Source organism: Triticum aestivum, chromosome 4D (genome assembly GCF_018294505.1).
Source record: "Triticum aestivum cultivar Chinese Spring chromosome 4D, IWGSC CS RefSeq v2.1, whole genome shotgun sequence".
Taxonomy (NCBI): Eukaryota; Viridiplantae; Streptophyta; class Magnoliopsida; order Poales; family Poaceae; genus Triticum; species Triticum aestivum.
Window position 1 is genome coordinate 14,669,441 of NC_057805.1, and position 12,572 is coordinate 14,682,012.

Here is a 12,572-nt window from a genome sequence, read left to right on the forward strand (position 1 = left end):
TCTGCAGCTAAGCCCCCGATTGGGAGGGTTGCTCACCACTCGGTAGGATTTTTTACACTTAGGCGAGTACTGGACTGCAGCTAAGCCTCCGAGTGAGAGGCTTGCTCACCACTCGGTAGGATTTTTTACGCTTAGGTGAGTACTGGACTGCAGCTAAGCCCCCGAGTGAGAGGCTTGCTCACCACTCGGTAGGATTTTTTAAAATTAGGCGAGTACTGGACTGCAGCTAAGCCCCCGAGTGGGAGGCTTGCTCACCACTCGGTGGGATTTTTTACACTTAGGCGAGTACTGGACTACAGCTAAGCCCCCGAGTGAGAGGCTTGCTCACCACTCGGTAGGACTTTTCAAACTTAGGTGAAACGGATTCGCGGCTAAGCCCCCGAGTGAGAGCCTTGTTCATCACTCAGTAGGATTTTTCAAACTTAGGCGAAACGGATTCGCGGCAAAGTCACCCACTGGGGGATTTCAGACGCAAACAAAAGTAACAACAACCATTTAGGAAGACTGTAAAGTTCTTGTCTTTGATAAACAAACTACAAAGGTATTTCTTATTACATCTCTTCCGAATGAGTACTCAAGTATAAAAGGGGCGGAGCAGCTCCGCGTTCCAAGCCCGTGGCTCGTCTTTCTGATGCTCGACATTGTAAAGATGGTATGCTCCATTGTGGAGAACTCTGGTGACAATGAAGGGACCTTCCCAAACAGAGGCGAGCTTGTGTGGTTTCTGCTGATCCACTCGAAGAACCAAGTCTCCCTCTTGAAAGGCTCGGCCCCTCACGTTTCTGGCGTGGAATCGACGTAAGTCTTGCAGATAAATGGTCGACCGGATTAAGGCCATCTCTCTTTCCTCCTCTAGGAGATCGACTACGTCCTGCCGGGCCTGTTCTGCTTCATCTTCAGAGAAGAGCTCGACTCGGGGTGCATTGTGAAGCAAGTCACTCGGTAGAACAGCTTCAGCTCCATAAACCAAAAAGAATGGAGTTCGGCCAGTCGACTTATTGGGAGTTGTCCTCAATCCCCAAAGAACTGATGGAAGTTCATCGACCCAGGTGCCTGCTGCGTGCTTGAGATCACGCATTAGACGGGGTTTCAGTCCTTTGAGAATCAAGCCATTTGCTCTTTCTGCTTGTCCATTCGACTGTGGGTGGGCGACTGAAGCATAGTCGACTCGTGTGCCTTGGGAAGCACAGAAGGCTCTGAACTCATCAGAATCAAAGTTCGACCCGTTGTCAGTGATGATGCTGTGCGGAACTCCGTATCTGAACGTCAATTCTTTGATGAAACTGACGGCAGTACTGGCCTCAAGATTCTTGATAGGCTTGGCTTCAATCCATTTGGTAAACTTGTCGACTGCTACAAGCACATGAGTGAAGCCGCTCCTACCAGTCCTCAGGGGTCCAACCATATCCAATCCCCAAACAGCAAAGGGCCAGACGAGTGGAATAGTCTTCAGGGCTGACGCGGGCTTGTGGGACATATTGGAGTAAAACTGGCAGCCTTCACATTTGTCGACTATATCTTTCACCATTTCATTTGCTCGTGGCCAATAAAATCCAGCTCGGTATGCTTTGGCCACAATGGTCCGAGAGGACGCATGGTGACCACAGGTCCCCGAGTGGATGTCATTGAGGATCATTCGACCTTCTTCTGATGTTATGCATTTCTGGCTGACTCCAGTTATGCTTTCCCTGAACAGATGTCCTTTTATCACAGTGAAGGCTTTGGATCGACGGATGATCTGTCGAGCCTCTTCTTCATCCTCTGGGAGTTCCTTCCTAAGGATATACGCAATGTATGGCATTGTCCAGTCGGGAGGGATGACCAAAACCTCCATGATCAGGTCGACCACGGCTGGGACTTCGACTTCAGTCGGATCTGTGGCACTCTTAGGCTGCGGGGGCTCTTCAGTGAAAGGATCTTCTTGAACTGAAGGCGCATGAATGTGTTCTAAAAACACGTTGCTGGGAATGGCTTCTCTCTTGGAACCTATCTTTGCCAAATCATCGGCTGCTTGATTTTTCAGTCGGGGTATATGATGGAGCTCTAACCCCTCAAACTTCTTTTCCAACTTCCTCACCGCATTGCAATAACCAGTCATAGCTGGGCTTCTGACGTCCCACTCCTTCATCACTTGATTGACTACCAAATCTGAGTCGCCGTAGACCATGAGGCGACGGACGCCGAGTGAGATGGCCATACGTAACCCATACAAAAGTGCTTCATATTCCGCTTCGTTATTGGAGGAATCAAAGTGAATCTGGAGAACATATCTGAGCTTGTCTCCTCGGGGTGATACAAGTACCACCCCAGCACCGGAACCATTCAGCATCTTGGAACCATCAAAGAACATGGTCCAGTGCTCCGAGTGGATTTGAGTCGGCAGTTGTTGTTCGATCCACTCGGCGGGGAAATCTGCTATTGCTTGCGACTTGATAGCTTTCTTTGCCTCAAACTTAATATCCAAGGGAAGGAGTTCAATCGCCCACTTTGCCACTCGACCAGTTGCATCTCTGTTGTTCAGAATCTGTGATAATGGAGCGTCCCTGACGACTATAATGGAGTGGTCAGAGAAATAATGTGCAACCTTCTTCGTTGTCATATAAGTCCCATAAACAAGCTTCTGATAATGTGGATATCTTTGCTTTGATGGGGTCAAAACTTCAGAAACATAATATACTGGGCATTGAAATTTATAGGCTTTTCCTTCCTCTTCCCGTTCGACCGTAAGTACTGTACTGACAACTTGTCCAGTGGCTGCAATGTAAAGCAGTAAAGGCTCTTTGCTAATTGGGGCAGCAAGCACCGGCTGGGTGGAAAGCATGGCTTTGAGCTCTGCAAATGCTGCATCAGCTTCAGGAGTCCACTCGAACTTATCAGACTTCTTCATTAGTCGGTAAAGAGGCAATTCCTTTTCACCGAGGCGAGAAATGAATCGACTTAAGGCGGCCAAACAACCTATAAGCTTCTGGACATCGTGCACATGCACATGGCGCTTCATTCGGAGAATGGCACCAACTTTCTCTGGGTTAGCATCGATCCCTCGTTCAGAAATGAGGAAACCGAGTAATTTTCCGCCCGGAACTCCGAATGTGCACTTTGATGGATTAAGCTTGATATCATACCTTCTGAGGTTGGCAAAAGTTTCAGCAAGGTCAGCCAACAGGTTGGAACCTTTACGTGACTTGACCATAATGTCATCCATGTATGCTTCCACATTCCGACTGATTTGAGTGAGTAAACACTTCTGAATCATCCTCATGAATGTGGCTCCAGCATTCTTCAGACCGAATGGCATGGTGACATAACAGAAGAACCCGAATGGAGTGATGAAAGCTGTTTTTATCTCATCGGGTCCATACAGTCGGATCTGATGATACCCGGAATAAGCGTCCAAAAAGGACAAGCGCTCACACCCTGTAGTCGAGTCGACAATTTGATCGATGCGGGGGGAGAGGAAAGTGATCTTTCGGGCAGGCCCGATTGATATGTTTGAAGTCAATGCACATGCGAAGTAAGTCGTCCTTCTTGGGGACCATGACAACATTGGCTAACCACTCGGAGTGGTAAATCTCTCGGATTAACTCAGCTACTAGGAGTCGAGCCACCTCGTCACTGATTGCTTTTCTCTTCTGCACGGCGGACCGTCAAAGGTGTTCTTTGACCGGTTTCACTTTTGCGTCGACTCGCAAACGGTGCTCAGCCAGCCCCCTGGGAACACCTGGCATGTTAGAAGGTTTCCATGCAAAGATGTCCCAGTTCTCACGGAGGAACTGGATGAGCACTTCTTCCTATTTGGAGTCGAGTGTTGTCGAGATGTGAGTCGGAGCAGCATTGGGATCGGTCGGGTGAATATGAATCGGCTTCGTTTCACCAGACGACTGAAATACTGAATCCGTCGCAGGCTTCTTAGCTCGCAACAAATCACTCGGATCTGCATTTTTTTGATACTCCTGTAATTCCACAACTGCCATTTGTGCATCGGCGATCTTTGAGCCCTTCTGGAAGCACTCTTCTGCCTTCTTCCGATTGCCAGTGATGGTAATCACTCCTTTAGGACCAGGCATCTTCAATTTAAGGTAAACGTAACATGGTCGAGCCATGAAACGTGCATAAGCCGGCCTACCCAGAATAGCATGATAAGCGCTCTGGAAATCGACGACTTCAAATGTCAACTTTTCCTTGCGATAATTCTTGGAATCACCGAAAACCACATTGAAGGCGATCTGGCCGAGTGACTCAGCCTTCTTGCCAGGAATAACTCCATGGAAACTCATATTGCTTTCACTGAGTCTGGACATCAGAATGCCCATTCCTTTCAAGGTCTCCGCATACAGTATGTTCAGACCACTGCCGCCATCCATTAGAACCTTAGTCAACCGAGTGCCTTCGACGACTGGGTCGACCACCAACGCTTGCCTCCCAGGGGTGGCTATGTGTGTCGGGTGATCAGACTGGTTGAATGTAATGGCTGTCTGGGACCACTTTAAATAACTGGGCATCGCCGGAGCGACCATGTTCACTTCTCTGTTGATGACTTTCAGTCGACTCTTGCTCTCAACATCAGCGAAAATCATCAGAGTAGAATTGACTTGGGGGTAACCATCATCGTCCTCTTCCTTATCCTCAACTCTGTCCGAGTCTTTCTCCTTTTCTTTGGGCTATTTCTCTCGGAACTGCTGGATTAGGAGCCGACATTGTCGAGTGGTGTGTTTCGGGTAAATGAGATTACCCTCCTCATCTTTTTTGATGTGAATGTGGCATGGTAAATCCAACACATCATTTCCGTCTTAATCTTTTACTTTCTTGTGGTTCCATGGCCCTTTGGGCTTCCCCTTGAACTTTCCTGGAGTCACGGCTAAGGTTTCTCCAGGAGCAGCTGGCTCGGCTTTGCGCTTCTGCTTCCGACTGGAGTTCCCTCCCCCGGTTTCATGGGCGACTGTTTTGTGCTTGCCACTCCGGAGCCGATCCTCTTCTTCACCATTAGCATACTTGGTGGCAATTTCCATCATTTGACTCAGAGACATATCTCCGGTCCGACTGAACTTCAGATTCAATCCTCGACACTTGACGCCTTCCTTGAAGGCACAAACTGCTTAGTGATCAGACACATTTTCCACTGCGTGGTGCAACGTGATCCACCTCTGGATATAATCTCTCAAAGTTTCATTCGACTTTTGCACACAAGACTGTACCTCAGTTAGCCCTGCTGGTCGTTTGCATGTACCCTCAAATGTTCTGACAAACACTCGGGCAGGCTCTTCCCAACTGTATATACTGCCAGGTGCTAACTGATTCAACCACGCTCTAGCCGAACCCTCTAACATCAGAGGCAGGTGTTTCATGGCCACTTCATCATTGCCACCACCAATCTGCACAGCCACTCGGTAGTCCTCAAGCCAAGTGTCAGGCTTGGACTCACTAGTGAATTTGCTGACTCCAGTCGCCAACCTGAAGTTGGGAGGAATCACTGCTGCTCTGATGGCTCTGCTGAAACACTCGGGACCCGAAACATGCACCCTGCTGCCGGTAGGGTAATCTCTATCCTGGCCATCTCTGTGTGCTTTGTTCCTGTCAACCAGACCTTGAACGAGAATGGATCTCGCGTCAAAGCCTGGCTCCCGGGGGTCGACTGGAGTCCTTCGCCCACCACCGTGAGGGCGCTTGTCATCGTGTTGCCGAGGTGTGTATGACCCACTCCTTGGAGGAGGCGTGGGACTCGGCGACGATCATCGTGGTCGAGTCGATGATCATACTGCTCATGGTTTCTGTACAGATCTTGTCGGTCTCCACGTCCCTCACGCCTCGGGGGCGATCTTGGACTGTGAGCCGACTGGACTGTGTCTGCTACCACGGATCTGCTATGGATCCTATTCCGCGACTGAGATACTACTATGTTTTGTTCTCCTGCTGCCCGGAGTAAAGCCCTGATCTGCGTCAAACCTCTGCCAGCTTCTGACTGGGAGGGCTGGATCGACTCTGCTATTCGGGCTGCAGCTGTGAGATTCTGAATCGGAGTTCGGTATACCTGAGTAGGAGGCGGAAAAAGTTGTCGTCGACTGGACTCAGGAATCCGCTGCCGAGCACGCTCGTCGAGTGCGTGCTGGAGATTCTCCAGTCGAGTGCGCTCAGCCAAGTTGGCCAGGCGCACCTCCTCCAAGGCCCGGGCCTCAGGGGTTTCTCCAACGATAGGAGTGTGAAGTGCATCCATGTTGCGGCGGCGAAGCTCTTCCCTCCGCTACGAAGAGAGGGGCTCGGGGCGGTACTCCTCGTGGGCACGTGATGTATCGCCTCCGCCCTCGCCACCATCCTCGCGGGGGAAGCCAGGAGGACTGCGCGGTCCGTTGACCATCAGGACTTCTGTCGCGGGGTCACTGCTGTCGCACTCGGACGCGGTCTCAACGGAGCCAGTCGAACAGGCCGTAGAGAGTTTCGCCGGGCTCGATTGCCGCGACTTGGGGGTGTCCGATTGGCGAGCCACCGCGTGCCTCACCCACCGCTGGAGCCTCGACCGACCGGAATGCTTGTGCTGGCGGACAGCGGGGAGTGAAGACGCCACCGGAGCCGACCGATACTGAGTCGACAGCTGCCGCAGGAGGACGCCGCGGACGTACGCGCGAAAGTGCGTTGCCCCGCGGACGGTGAGCGCCTCGACGTCGAGTGGAGCTTCTTCGAGCCAAGCGGAGTCGTCAGCGACGAACACGAGCGCGCCGAAATGGATCTCGCGGCCCTCGGCCAATCCTCCGCCTGAAACCATGCTGTTGGGGATCGAAAAAATCGCAACTTCTCCAACAAGTTGCTAAGACACCTGCCCCACGGTGGGCGCCAACTGTCGTGGTTCTAAGTCTGACAGTAGAATGGGGGGTAGGGATGTAGAGGCAAGATCTTAGCTATGGAGAAGTTGTACGCAAGAGTTTTACGAGTTCAGGCCCTTCTCGGAGGAAGTAACAGCCCTACGTCTCGGAGCCCGGAGGCGGTTGACTGGATTATATGCGTGTGTGTGTTACAGGGGGTGCGAACCCTTGTCTCAGAGGAGGGGGGGTGGCTTATATAGAATGCGCCAGGACCCCAGCTCCCCTCCGTTACACAGGATTCAATGTACATAAAGTGAGAGCGTTACAGGTAACGTCAATAATAAAGTGATATAAATGATCATTAAGTCTATGAGTAAACGTTCGACCGTTGCTGCGCAGAGTGGCTTTAGGTCTTCTGCATGTCGAGTGGTTGAGTGGTCGAGTGACCTAAATAAGGAGAGATCTCCGAGTGAATGGTAGGTCGAGTGGATTGCACTCGACACCTTTGTTGAGCCCTCTCTATTTGCTCTTGAACTTTTTTGCTTCTAGGACAAGGACCTTAGGTAGTACGTATAGGTCAGGCCTATCGCCCTACCCTAGGTCTATGTCCTCATCAGTCAGCGCTAGAACACCATCCCCACACCAGCCTCCTCCGTCCGCCACCCCATCCATCGCCGCCGTCCTCCACCCCATCCATCGCCACCGTCCTCCACCATGTCGGAGCGCCTACCAAGGCCGCGTCGTCCACTACTAGAGATGGACGTTTCTCATCCACGTCGATGGACCAAGAGCCTTGCATCGCGTCCTCTCGCTTCATTGGCGCCGTCGTCCTCTTTGCCGGTGCCGCTCACACGACCTTCTCTTCCACCGCAACGGGACTTATCCCCCGATGCACCCATTTATCGTCACAGATCTGCTTCAACACCACCGACAGCCATCGCACCCCCGATGCCTACACGACACCGTAATAGAGGTGGTACTTCATATCTCCTCAACTTTTTGATCTCAACCAGAAAATAGATCGTAACTTGGTTACTCTACTTTCTTTTCAGATCTTAGAATTTCGTTCTTAGTTCGAAGCAAACAATGGATGCTAAATATCATTTCTCCGGTTTGCAGCTTTAAATCTGCCATGGCACAGTCATAATACGGTTTAATTGATCATGCTTAGGGTTTAATTGATCGTGTTGGTTCCGTGGTGGTTTCTTTAATAGAAATCGGAAGGGGAAACCCTGTTTTGCTCAAAAAATGCTTAGGGTTTCCCCCTTTTATGATCATTATACGATTAGAATGCGTGCTTCGTGTCATAATAGCACTGCTCCACCCATCAAGCTAAACAAGCTTAGCTGTTCAAATACGAATCTAATATTATTAAAACAGAGTCGTTTAATTGGTCAGCTAAATGTTCCTAATTTAGTTTCGAAAATGCATGTTCACCGCTCGGCTGTGTATCTCTACAGGGTGCCCACGGTGGGCCGGCCCACCCTGGGATTTTGGGTCGTCCCAGGCCCCGATTCCCCTCTGTTCTGCTGCGCGCTTCCGATCTCTACTCGCCCTAGCCGCCTGCCTCGCCGGCAACTTGCCGTCCCCGGACGACATGACTCTAGGAGGAGACGCCAGACTAGCAGGAGGTCAGGAGCCGCTCGCCCAACAGCGTCACCGCTGCCTGGGCGTGCCACCGTGCCTACCTTCCCAGTCTGTTAAGGGCTCAGGCGTGCAGCACCCACTAAGCCAACCCGATTTATCCTGAGATACGTCCTCAACACTTAGCTCTTCAGCATCCACTCCTCACCATCCATTTTCTAATTGACTCATTACTCATTAGGCAGGAGTGTCATTAGGGTTTGTTGTGTGCTGAGTGCTACCTACACTTAATGGTTCAGATGTATTTCAGTAATCTTTAGTGTCAGCGTTCTGGGAACGGGGGTCCCCAGACTTGCCTGCCTGCGGCCCACGGCGTGGCTAAGTTAGCAGGCCATACGGCCCATCTTCATCAACAAAGCAATCAAGACCTTCGCCAGGGGCCAAGCCTTGCGAGGCGGACAACACAAGACCTCCTCAGGAGCGGCCACCCCAGGCGGGCTCACGAGGAGCGGAGATATCAAGGCAGGGCAAACCTCACGAGGCTTTCGTGACGTGAGCCGTGACGATCGACACCAGGCAGGCGCCAGGCGGGCGCCAGCGCGCACAACGTCCTTGCTTCCTCTTTGGTGCTAAGGAGATGGGCGCAGGCGCGGAGTACCGAGGCATCTTGCAAAGGTTTCCATATCAGTGAAACGAGACCAAGACCAGCGGGACGGCCAGGCAGAGGTCACCATGGAGCCCAAGGCGGCGTCATCACCAGAGCCTTTTGCAGGCGAAGACCACATTTGTCAGGATAGCTTGTACTAGCTGTCCCCTTTCAAATTTGCCCGCCGTTGTTGGCTGCCTTCCCGCTCTATATTTGGGAAGAGGACCAGGGCCCCTATAAATAGGTCTAGCCACCATAGTAGTAGGCAGCTCATCTTGGACTGGATCCATTCCATCCTCACATGCACAAGTTTGCAGAGCACAAGAACACCTCAACCTCTAGAGGCTGTTCTTCCCCTTGTACTATTCATCATCAGCCCAAGAGGCAATCCACCACCACACACTGGAGTAGGGTATTACACCACAACGGTGGCCCGAACCATTATAAATCTCCTGTCTTTCTGTGTTGTGAGTTCGCCGAGTTCGTCCGCATGATCTTAGCGAGCTAGGGCGTAGATCGGTAGGAGGGAAAGACTTCGCGCGCACCCCAGAGGTCGAACATTAAGGGTTTTGCCGGAACCCATGATCCGACATTTAGTACCTGTAAAGTTCACAGGGTTTCAAAATTGCGGCCCTAGGAACAGACACTAGTCATTTTGGATTGTTGGTCGTAGTGACGTTGACCCAGATTACTACTGCAGGCCAGGTTTGTTGACAATTTTACTTGTCTTTCTTACTCATTCGATATGATACCCAATTATTCACCTTGATTAGTTGCAAACAGTAAGTGCTAGACAAACTTCTTGATTCAGATTTTGGACGGTCTCTTACTGCAGTTACAATTCTGCATACTTGTCCTAGTGAGCTCACAAGTAAATGATTGATTCACTACATCTATGCTTGCCTTGTCATATTTGTTGTCAATATTCTTTTATGGTGGACCACCCTGTTTCAAAATACTGGAACCGTAGACATGAGTGAATAGTATTTCTCTGTGTGATCTCTTCCATCATGTGTGGGCAACGAACACTGCATTGTATAGAAGAAAGTGTCATTTCCAGCTTTTAATAGGCTATGATCTTTTACATGGAATACAATCTGCCTACTTGCTTTGTGTCACACTACCAACACTCCACCCTTGAAGCTAAACATTATGCCACTCATAATTCCTTGGTTTATTTGTTCAAATACGAATTTGATATGATTCTAATGTTCCTGCTTCAGTTTTGAAATGTGTGTCTGCCTGTTATAGAGACATATATAAGGGGTTTGTATTTCTGTGTGTGGTCTTGTCAGCATGGTTGGGGGGTGAAGTTTGCATATGCAGGGGTTTATAGGGAGACACTCTTCGAGTTGAATCCGCAATGCATTCCACAGATAATCTGACTACTTTTTATGTTTTCATGAATCTCAGATTCTGAACAACATCATAATGATTATGAGCTTACGCGCATGAAAAGAATACAGCAGAACAATGCCATGGCTGTCAAACTTGGCATTAAGGGACTGAAATCAAGTCTGGATGCAATGCAAACGCTCTCCACCTACAGATTCATGCTCAGAATATGATCCTAACAGCGATTCTGAGCTAGAGGGAGACCTAAGTGAATGTAGCTCCCTAGTGGTGGAGTCAGAGGCAGATGCCCTATCTTATTCACCCATCAAGGTGCATGCTCTAACTTTCCACGGTTATATTGGTCGCACATATCTTGCAACTGATGCTTTGCATTGCTTCTACTTTGTTGCACTGCCATTAGCTTAGTTTACACATCGCCCCGCCTATCCATTTTCAGTACATATTCCATCTGTCATCATACCATATTTATCCATTCAAATGCTATTCTTGTGTATCAGGCATTCAAAAGGAAGAGGGCGATTGCTGATCACGGAGGAGCACAAGCAAAGTATTTGGAAAAGGTAGTGACACCTCATAAATCAAATAGCCCATTAGGTATAGTTGCAATATCACCTGACCCACAAAACACCCCAACTCTAGCAGACTCTAGCCCTACTACACTGGTCATTTCTGATGCCCCAACTTAGCAGACCCCAACTGCAGCAAACAGTATGATGGTGCCAGTTGACATAGCACCAGCTCTACGACGCAAAACCCCCCATTCCAGCAAAGAGTACACCAAATCCAGTTGCCAAATCCCTTTTCGAACCAGAGAGAGCCCCAATTGCAGCAAATAGGACCCCTATTCCATTTCTTCCCAGTTTAGAAGATGAAGCTTATATTGTTGTCAGGAACTTTGTGCCCATCTTTCCTTCATGGAAAGATTATACCGCAGACACATAACAATTTCCAGTCTTCCTCCGCAACTTGCGCGTAAGTAATGTACTAATGTTATTCATGGTAACTACTGCATATGTTTCTGCTGACAGGAGACACAAGATTTCATTCTTTTAAATAGGCCAGGACCAAACTGGATTGTCAAGACGAGCAAGGGTTGGTTGCACTTTTCAAGCACTCGTTGATGAAGTATCATTCCTACCTGACGCAAGCGCACTTCGATGGCGAGCCTCTAAACGAAATTTCTGTAAAGTCTCCGGTGCTACATTTATCCGACAGTGACTGGAATAATCTTGTTACACATTGGTCTTGTCTGTAGCATAAGGTACTGTCTATGATATCACATCACAATTTGAACTACATTTCTGCATTTGCCTTAACGTCTCACTTGTACGAAAACTATTAGCAGAAGAACATTCATTCTCAAGGGACGACAGAATCTCGCAACTATACTGCACACTGCATTGCTCTTGTGAGTACCTCTTGCCCTGTATGACCATACTTACTTTCATAGCTGTTTGATTATGTAGCATCACTTCACATGTTAGCCTCGTTATCGTCCATTTGGTGGACATTATAAGATATGTATGGACTCTTACATAAATTTAGAATCAACCCAATGCTTTTGAAGACGTTTAGCTCTGCAGTCCTCTTGTAAGGACTGAACGTCGTCTATCACTGTACTTACATTAACAGCTACTCCCTCCGTCCCGTAATATAAGAACGTTTTGTACAGTACACCAGTGTTCAAAACACTCTTGTATTATGGGAAGAGGGATTGGTTCATTGTGTAGCATTCTGCATCTTATCTCCCTCGCCCACCATTTACTAAAAAATATCAGATCTATATTTAATCTTACCAGAAAGTTGAATACACAGACAATGCCACTGCAGAAGTGTAGCCCATTCACTACTGGAATCAGCTAATTTGCCATCTGCCAGCTCTTTGCCGTCTGCTAGCTGACGCCAAAGAAGCTCTTTGCCATCAGCTACCTAAAAGCAGACGGCAAAGAAATGGCAGATGACAAAACAGGTCTTTGCCATCTGCGAGCTCTTTGCCGTCTGCTGGCAGACGGCAAAGAGAGAGGTGGCCCCCACCCCCCGCCCGTTTGGAAAAAACTTCACGCCCGACCTCTTTGCCGTCTGTTAGCAGACGGCAAAGAGACAAAAAGGCGGACGGCAAAGATTGGTGGACGGCAAAGAGGAGAGTACCTAACGCCCGTACCCCCCCTCCGCGCCCGTTACTCTCTGTTCTCTCA